Source organism: Odocoileus virginianus, chromosome 2 (genome assembly GCF_023699985.2).
Source record: "Odocoileus virginianus isolate 20LAN1187 ecotype Illinois chromosome 2, Ovbor_1.2, whole genome shotgun sequence".
Lineage (NCBI taxonomy): Eukaryota > Metazoa > Chordata > Mammalia > Artiodactyla > Cervidae > Odocoileus > Odocoileus virginianus.
The window spans coordinates 57,853,525-57,869,814 of NC_069675.1; the positions used below are offsets into that span (position 1 = coordinate 57,853,525).

At 43.7% G+C, this 16,290-nt stretch overlaps 1 long non-coding RNA gene across 3 annotated transcripts in view; it reads left to right on the plus strand.

Annotated features, from left to right (window-relative positions):
* Nucleotides 1-3,501: 3,501 nt before the first annotated feature.
* LOC139039243 (uncharacterized) overlaps nt 3,502-16,290 on the plus strand; it is a 28,809-nt gene continuing 16,020 nt past the window's right edge. Inside the window, exons 1-2 of one of the 3 annotated variants that reach the window (XR_011492571.1) lie at nt 10,305-10,696; nt 10,889-11,005. This is a non-coding gene — a long non-coding RNA (uncharacterized lncRNA). Of the gene's footprint in view, nt 3,639-10,304; nt 10,697-10,888; nt 11,006-16,290 lie in introns of those variants that run through there. The other 2 variants (XR_011492582.1, XR_011492577.1) reach the window with 2 other exon arrangements.

The following is a 16,290-nucleotide window of genomic DNA, read 5'->3' on the forward strand; positions in this document are numbered from 1 at the left end:
CCCAAATCTTGGCCAGATCCTCAACTCAGCCCCGCAGGGAGCATTGGAGAATGTGATCAAGCACCTAACTATACAGTCAGCTAAGTAGGTTACTTGATCCAATAATGCAGTGAGATCAGTACTGTTATTATCCCTCTTTTACGGATGCGAAAACTAAGGTATGAGGAGGATCTAGCACAACCAGAACCTGGGTAGCTGACTGTTGAGTTAGGTGCTTGATCATGTTCTCCGATGCTCCCTGAGGAGCTGAGTTGAGGATATGAGATGGGTGGGCAGAGACCATATCAGCAAAGAATATGTTGGCAGAATGAGTTCCCTGCTGACTTCCTGGAGGGATCACATGGGCTGGGCTGGGCAGTGCGATATGGACTCTGCTTTCTTTGGAAACTTACAGACGAGAGAGAGGCAGGTGGGACTTCCTGAAGGAGCCTAGGCTTGAGTTGAGCATTGTAGGAGGAGGCCAAGTAAGTGGGAAGGGTAGGGGGCTTCCCAGGCAGGTGGTGGGCAAGACGCTGGTCGGTCCCCAGGTTCGTGCAGGGACCTGGGATGGCCACACTGAGGATGGGAGAGGGCCAGTGTGAGGGAGTGGGGAGGCCTTCATTGTCACGGCCTGCCTGTCAGGCTTTGAGGGTCCTCCAAGAGCCCAAGCAGAGAGCTGCAATCTCCACAAATCCTCATTCACACTCTCCTTGTAAAACTGAAGCAGAGGAGGAGAAAGAGAGAGAAACTTTTTATTTTCACTCTGCAAGAGATTGAAACTTCTAAAATAGTTGCTTTTTGCAATCCGGCTCCTGTGATAGGAATTGTGTGCATAGGGATATTTAAATGAACTCTATATCTGTGGTGAGAATAGCTCCATTTCTCTGCAATGTTTGCAGCCATGGTGTTCTGTGTCCACAGGCTTGCAAATACTCTCCCGAAGCTCAGCCTACAGCCTGCTCACCCACCCACTCCAAAGCTGCTTCTCTCTCTAGAACAAGTAACGCTATGTCTTTCTCGAGGCAGGGAAAGCACGGTAACATTCCTACATAAAATATCAGCAGCTAGGGACCTTAGTTGAATTAAACAGGAGGCAGCAAATTTGAGCACTGGATAATGAGCACCTATAGCGTGGCAGATACAGAGAAATACAAGCATGAATAATTCCACCCCTTTCTTCAAGAGGCTTAGGGCCCGGGGAACCTACATGGTAAAAGATAGCCCATGGCACCCTCAGAGCTGGGGGGTGGCGCACTGACCTCCAGTTTTAGCACCCAGAGTCCTAGATCCCAGGAACACTTCCCCAAACCCACGCCCCTGTCAAGTAGGGACTGTTGTTCACCCCAGTAGGAGGCTGTGACTGTTGGAACTGACTTACTCCTCATCTCATTCCTTGCCTCCATCCTCACCTCTACAAACAGCCTTTCGAAATAAGCTCACATTGCACTTAAAATAATAATAATTGGTAATAAAACAGCAACAGTAATTTATTCTTTACTAGTAGTTCTTAAAGGGGATCAGAATATGCCCCCCCCCAAATATGCCATTTTGGAATATGGATTATTTTAAGTTGAAGGCAATTGAGAAGAAAGTTGCAGGAAGAGTTCTCTGCCCTCCCCTTATCCACCTAAAAGCAAGGCATAAATTTCTCTTTTGAAGACATACCCATTCCCACACCAACAAGAGGAGAGCAACTCTTATCACCAAAAGTCAGCACAAAGATGAGTCTGCATAAGCAAACCTTACTAAAATTATCCTTATCTTCCACTGGTTTTTCACATATATTTCGTTGTCACTTGCCCATAATTTATTGTCCCTTGGAGCCAAAGCCCTCTCTCCTTTGCTAAGGGCATATCTTTCTTGTGAATTCTGTGCATGTAAAATATTAATAAGTTTGTATGCCTTCTTTCCTGTTGATCTGTATTTGTCATTAAATCTGAAGTCCCTCAGTACTGAATCTAAGAGGGTGAAGGAAAAGTTTCCCAACCCCTGACATTCTCAACCTTGGCTACTGATTAGAATCCCTTGAGCAGTTTTTAAATCACATCAGCCCGCAGGACCCTCCCCAGAGTAATAGGTCAGGCTCTCCCCAGGTGCTGGGCAGCTGGGGTGAGAAACACTGCCCAGGGTTTAGGATGCCAGGGGGAAGTAGTGCACAGGGGTTTATTTAAATAAACCAAATAAGCCAAAGCCTGGTTTATTTCCTGGAGTGATTTCAGCTTCAGACTCAGATCAGAAATCACTCATGCATGATGGGGACAGACTCCAGAGGTAATAATGCAGATGCTCACTCCACAGGGACTTCACCGTTTCTGTCATGGGCCACTTTGTTGGGAAGTAGACAGAATGCAGAGCTTCTCAGGTGGTGCTAGTGGTAAAGAACCTGCCTGCCAATGCAGGGGACGTAAAGAGACATGGTTTGATCCCTGGGTCAGGAAGATCCCCTGGAGGAGGGCAAGGCAACCCTCTCCAGCATTCTTGCTTGGAGAATCCCATGGACAGAGGAGCCTGGCAGGCTACAGTCCATAGGGTCGCGAAGAGTTGGACATGACTGAGTGACTTAGCATGCACCGACAGAATGCAGGAGCAGCATGCCCACATGGTGGGGCTCACTGCGTCTTTTTGGAGGGACAGCTAAGCACATGCTGTCCTCTCTGTTGGGCCTGGGAACCCAAGATGGTCTTCCCCTGACCCACAGCCTCCTGCTTTGCTTCAAGAAGTCGTTCTGAGGCTGTTTTCCAGGCTGCCACTCCCTGGCGTTCTGGTTTTTCCATTTGTCACCTCTGTGAGAGAAATTAACAGTTTTGCCAGACCCCGTATAAACAGGAAGGCAAGCTGTTAACAAGAGCCTCCTGCCCCCGCTGCCAAGCCCAGCACTCACGTTTCCTTCCTCAGAGCCTGTCAATTGTGGGGAGGAGAAAGGCGAAGAATGGACCCTCTCCGGGCACTGTGTGGGTTCTCTTGTGGCCACTTGAGTGCCAGTGTAGGGGCTCGCTGACGGCTGGGTCTGCAGCTGGCTGGTTTTGTCTGCTTTTTGAGGGACAGCCAGGGACAGCCACTGATTAAACTGGGAACAAAGCGAGGCTGCAGGCGTGGCTGCGCACACCAGCACTGCTGAACGGCGGAGAACAATTAATTGCCGTGTTGTGGAATGTGTGGATGGGGGCAGGGAGGCGGTGGGAAATGTAAGAATGTGCAGGAAAATGTCAAGCTGTGCTCTTGTTCATTAGAAGCCGAGAGAGGGCCAGCTCTCCACGTGTTCTCAGGACCCACCACAGCGTGGGGGCCCTGGTTCCTCACCTTCCCAACTAGGGTGGTCTGACACACTCGTGTGTCCAAATGGGGATGCTCTGCCAAGCAAGATGGGGAGCCCCTTGGCCTTTGGGCTGGCAGTTTCAGCTATTGCGTCTATGGTACAAAAATGCCTGTTTCCCTGTGTGCCATGACAGTAAAAAGGTCGTCTCCCTGAAGGTTTGCTGTAGGGACTATGCAAGCCAGTCTCTTTGTTTGTGCCCTAGAAGCTTGTGGTCTAACTTTTATCCCAGAACCAAAGGAGGAGGACATTGGGAAGAAGCCAGAGTCCCCCATTCTGCCACCACCACTGAAGAAGATTGCTGCTGGCTCTTCAGGGAAGCTGAAATCAGGAGGACAGCGCAGAGGTGGGACTAGGGTGCATGCATGTGCTTGTGTGTGTGATTTAAGCCTGAGAAGCTAACTACATTCATGCAATAAAGGGATGGAAAAGAAGAAGAGTAAGAATGACACGCAAAGGGGTCTGAAGTAGCTGGGAGATGGTTTGGGACACAGACACAGGGAATTTAGAAAGTGTTGGCTCCTCTTTGATGTATCGTTATAGATACTGAAGGTTCAGATTCCTTTATATGACACCATTATTGTTTGCTGGACTTCCTGCCAAGACTGAACCTCATGGGGCCCTGGGATTTATTGAGATTACACAGAAATATGTTTCCTATTCTGGGTTCACCCCCTAGAAGACTGAGCCCAACCTAAAAGTGTTTGTGTGCAGGTAGTTGATATGGGAGGTGACTTCAGGGAGCAGAAGCAAGGCACGGGGAAAGGGAGAGGGAGGGGAAAGAAAGCCAATATAGACATCTTCCCTGGTGGCTCAGCTGGCAAAGAATCTGCCTGCAATGCAGGAGACCTGGGTTCAAACCCGGGGTTGGGAAGATTCCCTGGTGAAGGGAATGGCTACCCACTCCAGTATTTTTCCTTAGAGAATTCCATGGACAGTAAAGCCTGGCTGGCTATGGTCCATGGGGTTGCAAAGAGTCGGACACAACTGAGCGACTAACACTACACCACTACACATCAAGGTCATAGCTCTGTAAATGGAGCTTAATCCCACCCAGGATTGGCTCCCAGGCTGGTCTGCCTGATGATCAGCCAGAGACATACATCAGCTCCTGTTGCCCATTTTTTGAGGGTGCTGTGTGAGGCATTAACTCTGCTGCATGTCAGGGCTGTGCATGTATAAATTCAAGGGGGCACCCACTAGCATCTACAGCATCACAGAAATCTTCAGGGGAGGAAGCAAGAGACACAGGCCTGCTCTTGAGACCAGTTGCTTTCAGGGTGAGGCTAGCTGGCATAGGTTGTGGTTGGAATCAGAGATGAGATCAAGGATTGGGGTCAGGAAGCCAGAGGGATCTGACCTACCATCACAGAGGATGACCCTGATGTGACCCATGAAAGGACTGAGAGACAAGGCAGGAAGGAAATGTGATCTTAGGCCAGGCTGTAGCTGAGGGAAGCTCAGGGCCTTTCTGTATCCCTTAATGTGCCTTCTCCCACCTTGAGAGGCCCCCTGACTGACAGCCCCACCCGTCCCAGAGCAACACAAGGCACTCATGTCATGGTGGCTCCCGAAACTCCCACTCATCGCTGCCTCTCTCACAGCACCCTTGTCTTACTGCCTGAACCCTATACCCTCGCCCCTAGAGCCCCACCAGCTGCCATTAAACCTCATGCTCCTTACTAGAAGTGTCTGTAATTACTGTTACAAGGCAAAAAGATGATTCATATGGTTGTAACTTGGGTCCACAATAAATGATCTAGTGATAAATTTCAGGTGGGCACATCTAAACAAGAGAAACTTGAAGACAGAGCTGGGAGGGAGGGTCCAGAAGTCAGTGAGCTTCCCTGTCCTGACAGAAGTCTTGATGGAGCTCCAAAGTGAAATCACTTTTTCCTGAATCCACTTTGGGGGTCCATGTGACGGGATGGGAATACTTCCTTTCTTAGCCAGCGTTGCCTGTTACGAGCTCCCTACAGAGCAGAGAAGGGAGCAGCATGTACTGCTTTGTTGTTTCCTGAATAGACAGGGCAGGGATGAGGAAGTCCAGAGAACACTGTCCTGGGCAGCTGCCACTGGGGACCCAGCCAAGCCTCCAAGTGCAGAAAGGAACACGGGCATGAAATTCCCATGGTGCATATATAATATATATAGGTGTGATAGATACCCTTGTTCACTGACCTTAGGCTTATGTGTAATTGGACATAAAAGAATCCCTGCTCGATTTAAGTAACTGAACTCATCCCTTTGGCCCAAACATTTAATTGCCTCCTGTATGGGCTTTGCTACAATGTTAAGCAAGTGTAAGCCAATGCAGGATCAATAATAAAGGGTACTGGTCCCATTTATTTCATTTACTGTGCATCTGGGTGGGGGGTGGTTAGAATGTGGTGGGTGCCATGGTGTTTTGTGTTTTTTTCCCCTAGTTTTCTTTGTTTTTAAAAAATTATTATTTTGAAGCTTATACCTTAACTGTCAGCTCTAGTTTTATTCCAGTTTTTACTTCTCTTGAAACAATTTCCAAAGACTCTTCTTTCCTTTAAGCCCAAAAGGGAGGTTGGGGTGAGTTTAGAAAAAATAAGTTCTGGTCAGGATCCAATGAGAGAGGTAGAATGACTTAGGAGATGTGTGTGTGTGTGTGTGTGTGTGTGTGTGTGTGTGTGTTAGAGAGAGAGAGAAACAGAACCACAAAGAGATTTGACCTTATACAGTTACAGGAGCTGAAGGACAGGGAGGCCTGGCATACTGTAGTCCATGGGGTTGCAAAGAGTCGGACATGACTTAGCTACTGAGCAACGAGTTATGGGAGCTGGTTAAGGAGTCTCTATAGGGCTGTTTTCTCTCATGTCTAATGCTTGAGTTTGAAGTCTTCAGAAATGTATTTGGGAAGGTAAGATAGGTATAAGGTAGAGAACAAGGACAAACAGGAACCCACAATAATGAAGTGAAGCCCAAGAAGGATTGAAATCCATGTCAGTCCTCGCTGCCTCTGACTTGATCATATGAGTGTCCTGTGGGAGAAGATGGTGCCCTCAGAACTAATTAGCCCACAGTACTAATCACACACCTGAAGTCAGAGAAGCTGAAGAAGGTTCTAGGGGAAGGTGGAACTGTTGTAGGCTTGACTGCTACCCCCACACCAACAAAGTGAGCCAGCAGATTAAGTGACAATGTGTGTGAGCTACAAAATGGCTGCTGCCTCAAAATGGCTGCTGCCTCATTTCTACCTCTAAGGGACTCTCTCTTACAATTCATTCTAACCAGAGACACACAGGAAAGGGAATTCTGGAAGATATAACTCAGCCTGGCTAAGTTGTCAGGTTACAAAGACACCGAATGTTCTAAACAAAAAGTAAATTATTGTTTGGCAAAAATATTAGCTACTATCTTTTGAGCAATATGCCAAATGCATAAGTTACTTCATTTAATCTCATGATAGTCCTATGAGAAAAGTATTCTAACCCAACTTTACAGGTGAGGGAACCAAGTCTGAGAAGTTGCAGTGAGCACATTGTTATGGACCATACAGTACACAAGACCCTTCTTTCCTGTGAGGAATTCATCCTGTGCAGTTTGGGTTTGGGTTTACAGTCTAACCTTGGGCAAAGGGATGAACACATGACCCAGACCTGATCAATCAGAGCACCCCATCCTCTTGGTCAGTGACTAACCCATAAATGGACATCGACTCAGAATGGGCCAATCAGAACATTTCCTGGGAATTTTCTATCAGGGAAGATATGATCTTTGTGTCTTGGGGGCTTGTCAGAGTGTGGGGCTTGGTTTCTTGTACTAATGTTACTCACCACATAGAACAAACTTATCTGATCGTGGAGAGAAAGATATATGGGTCCCTAGGTTCAACCGTGTCTAAAGTTTGCTGTATTCTTGAACCACCCAGCCTGCCTGAGTCTATACATTCCTTGTTTACCTTAGATAGTTTGGGCTGGGGTTTTGTCAGTTGTCACCAGAAGAGACTAGTAAACAAAACTGATGAAAAAAGAGTATTGTAAGTGAAAGATCCCATAGTGTAGGTGTCTTATACATGGGGACAAACATGTGGGTTTCCTGGGTATATAAACCAATAAATTTTCAATTATTTTAAAAAATAAAATGTTGCTTGCAATGAAGAGAGTGTGTCTAATACAAAGGTTAAAAGACTGGCCCAGGATTGCCCAGCCAGTAAGAGAAAATGGCTAGATCTTGAATCCAGGGTTGTCTGGTTCCAAAGCCTAGGCCATTACCTTTGACCCACACTATAGCCATGCTCATTTAGTTAGTGCCTCTGAGGTCAGTCACCACAGGCTCAGTCTCTGTAACATCTCAAAGAAGATTCAATGGTCTGCTTAAAGGAACGCCTGATGTGAGCTTTCCTAATTCGCTTTGGAGACAAAGGAGACTAAGGGGTGAAGCAAAAGTAGCCAGGCTATACCACATAGAATATAGTTCCCTACCAGGGATGGAACCTGCAGCTCCTGCAGTGGAAGCATAGAGTCCTAACCACTGGACTGCCAGGAACATCCCTAAAAGTAACCAGATTTGAGGTCAAGATCTAAGGTCGTGATTTGGGATTCATGCAGCCAACCTCCACTGTGCCTGTCACTTGAGTATTCTATGTCCTGAACTCAATGATCAAATCAGTGATTAAGGCAAAGTTCATGCTAGTCAATCCAGATGTCATATTGCTACTCTATTTTTAAATCTTTCCCAGGATGCAAATTTGACAGTGTTCCTTCCTATTCTCATCCAGCGTCGAGTCACCTCACAATGAGAAGTTCTTTATGACTAACTTGCAAGCTTCCTGTTGGAGCTCTTCAAACAAGTGGAAAACATCTGGTCTTTGCTCAACAGTTAACAGTTTTAAAGCCCAAATTAACTCCTCACCTTTTTCCATTCAAAGTTTAAGAAACTTAGTTGAGTCTTAATGCCTCTTTCAAAGGTTCTATTTTCCAATGATGTTAATACTACTTGCCCAGACTATTTCTAGGGCTCTTCTATCTCTAGGGAAGCAGCATCCTATAGAACTTTCTGCAGTAATGGAAATGTTCTAGATCTGTGTTGTTCAGTACAATAGCCACTGGCCTTGTGTGCCTATTGAGCACTTGAAATGTGACTGGGCTGACTGATGAATTTGAATTTTTATTTAACTTTAATTTATTTAAATTTAAATAACCACCTGTAGCTAACTCCTCCCATTGTATATAACACATACTTGTTTTGATCTTGTTTCTGACCTCCCAAGTATTATCTTTGTCCTTTAAAGACCTGCTGACTTTTGTTCAGTTAGTGGTCCACTAGGACCCTCTATTCTGTGTGACAGTTTTAGTTTCCAGCTTCTATTTGAGTACTTTGATATTTTTTTCACGTCACCAAGTCTGTATTTATCTCTACTGGAATTCTATTTCTACCCGTTTCTCATATTGTTTAGAATAGTTTGGCTTTGACCAAAAAGGGTGGTCATACGGTAAAGTCAGCTGGTGGATAATTACATAAGAATTCCTCAGATGAGTAGAATGAGCAATAAGAGAAGAGCAGTCATGACTTTCCAGAGTCATGATTACTTTGGTGGGGCTGTCTATTGCTGCAAAAACAGGGGAAAGTTAATACTGATTGCATGCTTTCCTGCTTCTTCCCCTGAAAACCTTGCCTGATCTTTTTTCTTTCAACATCTGTTACTTTACCCCAGTGTTTGGAAATACTATGTCAAACTGATCTTGCTGGTTCTTAGAGGGGGGAGATTACAAAACTTCCAGAAAAATATTCATGAAATGCAAGTGGCTCTAAGGGTCTGAGAGGGAGTGTATTGGCCACCACCACTTTCTTCTCTTCATTGTCCTTTTATTGTTTCACTGACCTGTGCTTTTGACCTTGCATTATTCAAGGAAGAGTGGTACAAGGTTTTTTATGTAGGATATGTGTTCTTAGATCCAAGAGATTGGGGAGGGTATCTTTAATTTGCTTAATCCAGTGTGTTCTTTTAACAATTCCTATGCACAGTTCTATTTTGCAGTTAGTACAGGGCTAAAGCCTCCTGAAAGTTGACTTTAGGAGATGGCAACATAAGATGACCAGCTATTGACTCTTGTTTTCTGGCACTACTGAGTTATATTTGTCTGCATGCTCAGCATCTGCCCCAATCAAATGATGATTCTCCGGAGCCGCAGCAAGAGCCCCAGGCCCTCCACTCCCTGCGTGGAGCCAGAGCTACTCCTCTGCCACTTCAGGCAGACTTGCACAGAATTAGCCTTACACAGTTAATGTTCAATTTTAAAAGCTGCATTTTGTGTGTGTGTATTTCCATTTTGGTGAGCAGACCAGATGCTCTGCCAAATTTACCCTCAGCTAATTGCGTAGTTCAATGTCCTGAAATGTGCCCTTGTTTGCTTAAAACCTGCTGATTTGCAAAAGAAACAGTTCCAGGAATGTGGGTCACAGTGGACACTCCTGTGGAAGCTGAATTGATCAAGAAAGAGCCTCAGAGTCCTGGCTGGGGTGCTGGGTGTGTGTAAATCTGGTAGGAATAGAGGACTCTCCAGGGCAGGATTGTCATTTTAATGATAAGACTGCTGGGGTGGGGTCAGGGGAGGGCTGGAGACATGGACAAAAATCAGTTTGGCTCCAATCCATCCTTGGAACCCCCTCAGGCTTTTCATTTTGAGCAGGCTTTGGGGCAAGATTGGAATAAAATATTAATGCACAGCTGGAGGAAAATAATTTTCAAATCTGGCATTTGCTCTGCCTCTGTCCCTGGAGGCCCTCTGATGAGACATATGTGAAGCAGGAGTGATCATCTAACAATAGAGTGAAGATGAAGTTGCTCAGTTACTCTGTCCTGTTCCTCAAGCTGGAACCTGATGGCAGAGGTGTTCCTAGGGATTTGGCTCAGAGCAGATCACAGTGTTCTGACCCCTGGGGAATGAGCTGAGAGCAGTCCAGACGGGATTGAAAAGCAGAGTGGGGAGCTGAAAGAGAGACCAAAGTGGAGGCAGCTCCAGTGGAGGGCTGCCCATCTTGGTGGTGGCAGGGGGGTGGGGGGAAGGGCGTTCCCACCTATGGGGGGGGGGGCAGGATATCAGCCTCATCGTTTTTAGCACAGGCCCCTACTCAGGGTGTCCTGGGGGCAGCTCCCCTCTGGGCTCTTCATTCCCTTGTTGACTGCGTGTCGCTGCCAGTCTTGTTGCTGTCTTTCTCTTAAGAGATGTTTGGGGGACTAAAAGGCAGACACTAGGGGACAATTCCACTGGATTTCATCCAGCTCTTGTAATCCTTCAAGAATTTATTTCAGTCCATGGATGTTCAATTGTTTTAATAATTGCATTAGTTTGCTATGGCTACATATGAGATTACCACAAATTCAGTGGCTTGAAACAGCACAAATGGATCTCACTGGGCTGACACCGAAGGGTAAGCAGGGCTGTGTTCCTTTCTGAACAATCCTAGGAGACAATCCGTTTCCTTACCTTTTGCATCTTCTAGAGGCTGCCTGCATTGCTTGATTTATGCCTCCTTCCAGCTTCAAAACCAACAATGGCCGGGTGAGTCTTTCTCATATTCTGTCCCTTTGACACTCTTCTGTTTTCCTTTTCTGCATTTAAGAACCCTGTGATCACACTGGACCCACCAGAATAAACCAGGACCATTTCCCTCTGTCAAAACCAGCTGCCTAGCAACCTGAATTTCATCTGCAAACTTACCTCCCACCACCTTTGCCATGTAAGCTAATATGTTCACGTGTCCTAGGGGTTAGGATGTGTATGTCTTTGGGGGACCATTGTTCTGCTCACCTTAATCATAAACCCTTGCCTTTCTCTAAGCCCTTTTATAGACCTTATTTGTCTCTAAAATGCTTCTGAGATAGGGGAGTGGGTGGGATTAATGTTCTTTAATAATAAGAAAGCTGAAGTAAAAGTAAAAAAAAAAAAAAAAGTAAGCAAATAAAACTTGCACAGATTTCACCCTGAGTTTACTTTTTTTGTGTAAAAAAAAAAAAAAAATTATTTATTTATTTATATTTTTGGCTGTGCTGGATCTTCCTTTCTGCTTGGGCTTTTCTCTAGTTGTGGTGACCAGGGGGCTATTCTCTAGTTGCAGTGCCTGGGCTTCTGATTTCAGTGGCTTCTCTTGTTGCAGAGCACAGACTCTAGGGCATGTGGACTTCAGTAGTTGTAGCTCCCATGCTGTGGAGCACGGGCTCAATAATTGTGGCACTCGGGGCATGTGGGATCTTCCTGGATCAGGGGTCAAAACTCTATATATATCTCCTGCATTGGCAGACAGATTCTTTACCACTGAGCCACCAGGGAAGCCCCTGAGTTTACTTTGAAAAAGAAAATTGTTAAGATACAGGTTATGGTGTTCAGTTCATTTCTAGGCTATAACTCTAGGTATAACTCTAGGTAATAATCTCAGAAAGAGGAATGTAGGACAAGGATGGCCTTGTAGGACCAGTGGTCAGACTTGGATCCAAGTTTTGTGTTCACATGAACTTGAGCTTGCTGTGTCATTTCCCCTTCCTGAATCTTTGAGTCCTTGTTTTTGCCTTTCCAAGTAGCTTTGAAAGTGACCAAGATGATAGCTTAAACACAGATCCTTACTGTAGGAAGTTATGACCCAAATGCAAAGCTGTTTGTATTTATTAAGATGAATGCCATTGAAAGGTGCCACATGGAGAATAAAAGCCATGGCCTTGGTACTGACTTTGTTGAATTTTACATGAGGAAGGAATAGACTATCTGTAACAAGCAATCAAGATATGGACAAACTTTTTTAAAAATAACAAATGAGCTTTTTCATAAAATAATTAGAATGATATTTAGGGCAATCCTAAATGTAACTGGCGAGGAGCAACTCTGCCTGCCATTCTGTGATAGCCACTCAGATACACAGGACTCGATTATGCAGTTCTCCTAAAAGCTACATTTCCTTCGCAATTTGACTGGGAATCCTGAATCTAGGGAAATCAATGAAGAAAGAAACAGGAAGTCCCTAACCTATTAACAGGTTGTATTTAAAAGGCTAATACTGAGCTCCTGCTTGCTGACACTCCTTTTCTGTTTTATTCTGTTCTTTTTGGAGAGTGGAATTAAAGACTTCCCCAATCTTAGCACCATGTCTCTGCTCAGGGGCCTGATTTAAAAATAACACACACATACACACTCACGCAACCCTCTTGGGGTATTTGGCTATCTTTTCATCAATATTAAAGGAGCTTATTACTATTAAGCCAGGAATTAAACTTGAAAACAATGTGCCTTCCACAAATGGACACCTTTACCAGGTGATTGAGTTTGGCAGTGTACACTGCATGGACACCCTGAGGCTTGGAAAGGGTAACTGTATTATGAGAAACCTGCATCTCAGAAAGCAATTATAGTAAAACACTCCTAGGGTAGGTTTGCCCGAAGACTAAGTGGTGACTGATTTTTCCTCTTCTAGCTCTGGAGCTTGGCTATCTCAAAAATAGTTAAAATGAAAAGGGAAGGAATGTTTTCATTGGAGAGTCCCAACACAGTTTCCAGCATATTTTCCGTTTGCTTGACTTTACCCTTGGCCCTGAATGAAGTAGAAGGTGGAATTTTCTCTACTGGAATTGTGAAAATCTGGCACATGCACTCATATCTGCTCTTGCTATTGCTCATGCTGTTAACTGCAGCTGCGTTTGCTGTAAGCAAATTGCTTTTGTCTTTGGTGAGGATCACATTGCCTTGTGATTGCCCTGCGATTGGAGTGGGCATTTTCATGAGAGGCTCGGTTGTTCTTGTATTTTTGTTGTGTCTTTTTCAGTTTTCAATTCATGTGCTGATATGGGCTTGTTTGCAAAGGGAAGAGGTATTTGGCTATTCCATTTCACACAGTAAAGGCAGTAGCTTACTGGGGGCTGTTTTTATAACCTAGAAGACTGAAGTTTTTGAAAGAAATTTGGCAAGCCATAGGTGTTGTTAAGATTTTATGTGATATGGAGCTGCACAATAATACCCTGTGCATGGGCCTCTCTTTTAACTCAATATTTTAAGTTTTAAAAGCAAAACAAAACAAAAAAACCTTCCATCAAAATGTTATTAGGTAAGTTTGGATATTTAAGCTCGACAGTCTTTACGTCTATGAAATCCATAATCATTCCATTTTGTTTCTGTAGGACCAAAAATGGATTTCAGAAAATATTTAACTCTGATATTGAAAAAAACCAAAAACCTTACGATAAATGCTAAGTTATAAATACTGAGAAAGATCAGGCAACTTCTCATTAAAGTTTAGAAACATTCCAAGTTATAGATTAATAGGATGCAAGAAGTTACAAATTTGTGGAAAGGTTTTTATCCTTTACTAAGAGAAACAGAAAAGCATGGTATCTTAACTGTCATGGAACCCCTAAGGGTTTAAATTGCCTCTCAGAATCCTTTTCTGACTACCTCATATGACTGCGCTATTTTCTTTTGTCAGCTTTTGTGTGAACTCTTGGTTTGTACTTCATTAATTTGTATCTGCAGAAATTTTGTATTATAAAATGTGGCCTTGGGTTTTGTTCTAGGAGGAGGAAGCAAGAGTGCATGCATGCCAAGATGCTTTAAAGCACTGCTGTTTCCTGCCTCCAACAGTGGGTTGATGCTCAGAATGCCTTGGCTATTTGAAGTGGGACAGAATGCCAGTCAGTGGGACCTAGAGTCCTCCTCAGCACCCCTTTATTACTCTCTGACACCCCAAGTTTTGAGAGGTGTACTGGACTGTAGGTCTCTTGAGCAGTATCTTATCTTGTTATAGAATCCCATGTGCCCACCAAACAATAGAACCTCCATTCATCTGTAGAACTGAACTGTGTGGTTAAGCTTTAGGAATCAGATGTACCTCAGTTTGAATCCCATTTCTGCCAGTTTTGGGCTATGTGATCTTGATAACTTACTAGAGCTCTGTTACTCGGGTTTTCTCATTTGTAAAATGGAAAATGACATTATTATATTGATTACAGATGTCCCTGAGTTACAGTGGTTTTACTAACAACTTTTGGACTTTGGTGCAGAGTCATATACATTCAGTAGAAACCATGCTCCAGATTTTGAATTTGGACCCTTTCTTGGGCTGGCAATATGCTGCATGATGCTCCCACATGCTGCTGGGCAGGGACAGCTGTGGATCCCAGTCAGCCACACAACCATGAGGGGAAACAACTGATACAGTAAAACCACCCTGGACCCACACAACCATTCTGCTTTTCACTTTCAGTATAGAATCCAATACATTTTCATGAGATAATCAATACTCTATTATAAAAGATGCTTTGTGTTGGGTGATTTTGCCCAACTGTAGGTTAATGGAAGTAATTCTGAGCATGTTTAAGATAGGCTAGGCTAAGCTATGATGTTCGGTGGGTTAGTTGCATGAAATGCATATTTGACGTATGATATTTTCAACTTATCTTGGATTTATTGGGGCATAACCCCATTGTAAGCTGAGGAAGTTAATGTAATGTATTATATTAATATAATCTAATAATAATACAATTATTAGAATTCCTTCACCAGGAACTACCTCAAAAAACAACAGTCCTTTTAGTTTGTTAAAAGCCTTCCCCATTTAAAAAATTAATCAAGTACATATCTCTTTAACTGTCAGTCTACTTGGGTGAACCTGAAATGACCAAGGTCAATGCTCTGAGTTAGTGTAATTTCAACCAAAAGCAAAAGACTCAGATTTTTAGTTTGCTAAAACTTACTCAGCCTTTCCATAAGTAAACATATTCTATTTTTAAAAAAGCAATGATAGTAACTTGTGTACCCCCTTTTTACTATTTTTCTTGACCTCTAGAGATCTGGGGTCCAAAGAGGAGAAATAGCATCATTGTTCTTGCTTTGGCTTCCAGATTGGACAGGTCTAAATCAACCCCAAATACATTTTTGGAACATATATTTGGGGACAAGTGAAAAACCATGGTCTTTAGGGCCAAACAGACTTAAGTTAAAATCTTGTCTTCTATTTACTTGTGTGACTCTGGAGAAGTTCTTTAACCTCTCCCAAGTCCCAGTTTTAATTTCTGTAAAATGGGAATAATTCCTGCCTTATAGAATTGTCATGTAAATCGAATGAGATAAGGATAAAGCCCTAGTACAGCATTTGATACATGACTGACTTTCAGTTAAATGGTGGTGGCTGTTACTTGTATTAGTTTTGGGAGTCTTGTCAAATTTAAAAATTTACTCTTAGTGTGAGAGTGGTTATTGGCATAGGTGCTATTAGATATAAAAATTGATGATGACGTATTCCTTGCCCTAAAGAAATTTGTAATCACCAGGATAATACTTAAACAGTGATTGAACTGAAAATTGTATAATAGTCAAAAGCAATGTGCAAAAACAATAAAGGAATGAGTAGCATTTGGTAAAGTTAAAAAAAAAAGAGTGGTTATTGGTTTTAAATTTAGGATTATTTTTTTATGGCAAAAAGACTTAGATATGAATAAATGAGATATTTCCACTGTTAGGGAGCTTATCTATTAGAGAAATTACTGTATACAGTAGCTCTGAGTGCTAACATGGCTTGTTTATTTATTCATGTGGGCTTACCAGTTGACACTAGTGGTAAAGAACTCATCTGCCAATGCAGGAGACGTAAGAGACTTGGGTTTGATCTCTGGTTCAGGAAGATCCCCTGGAGAAGGGCTTGGCAACCCACTCCAGTATTCTTGCCTGGAGAATCAAATGGATAGAGGAACCTGGCAGGCTACAGTCCATAGGGTTGCAGAGTCGGACACGACTGACGCAACTTAGCATGCACGCACATTTTAGTCAGTATTCTTAAATGCCTACTATGTGTCCAGCACGGTTTTAAGTACTTGGTATACACTGAATAAGACCTGGTCCCTGTCCTCAAGATGCTCACTGATTATAGGGGAGACAGACACTCAAACTTGACTTCTACCTCACAAAGACTTCTGCCCCACCCTTTTCTGATTGTCTTTCAGGATTTCATTTAGTAGAAGCCCCAGGATTCATTCCTTTTGCCACTAT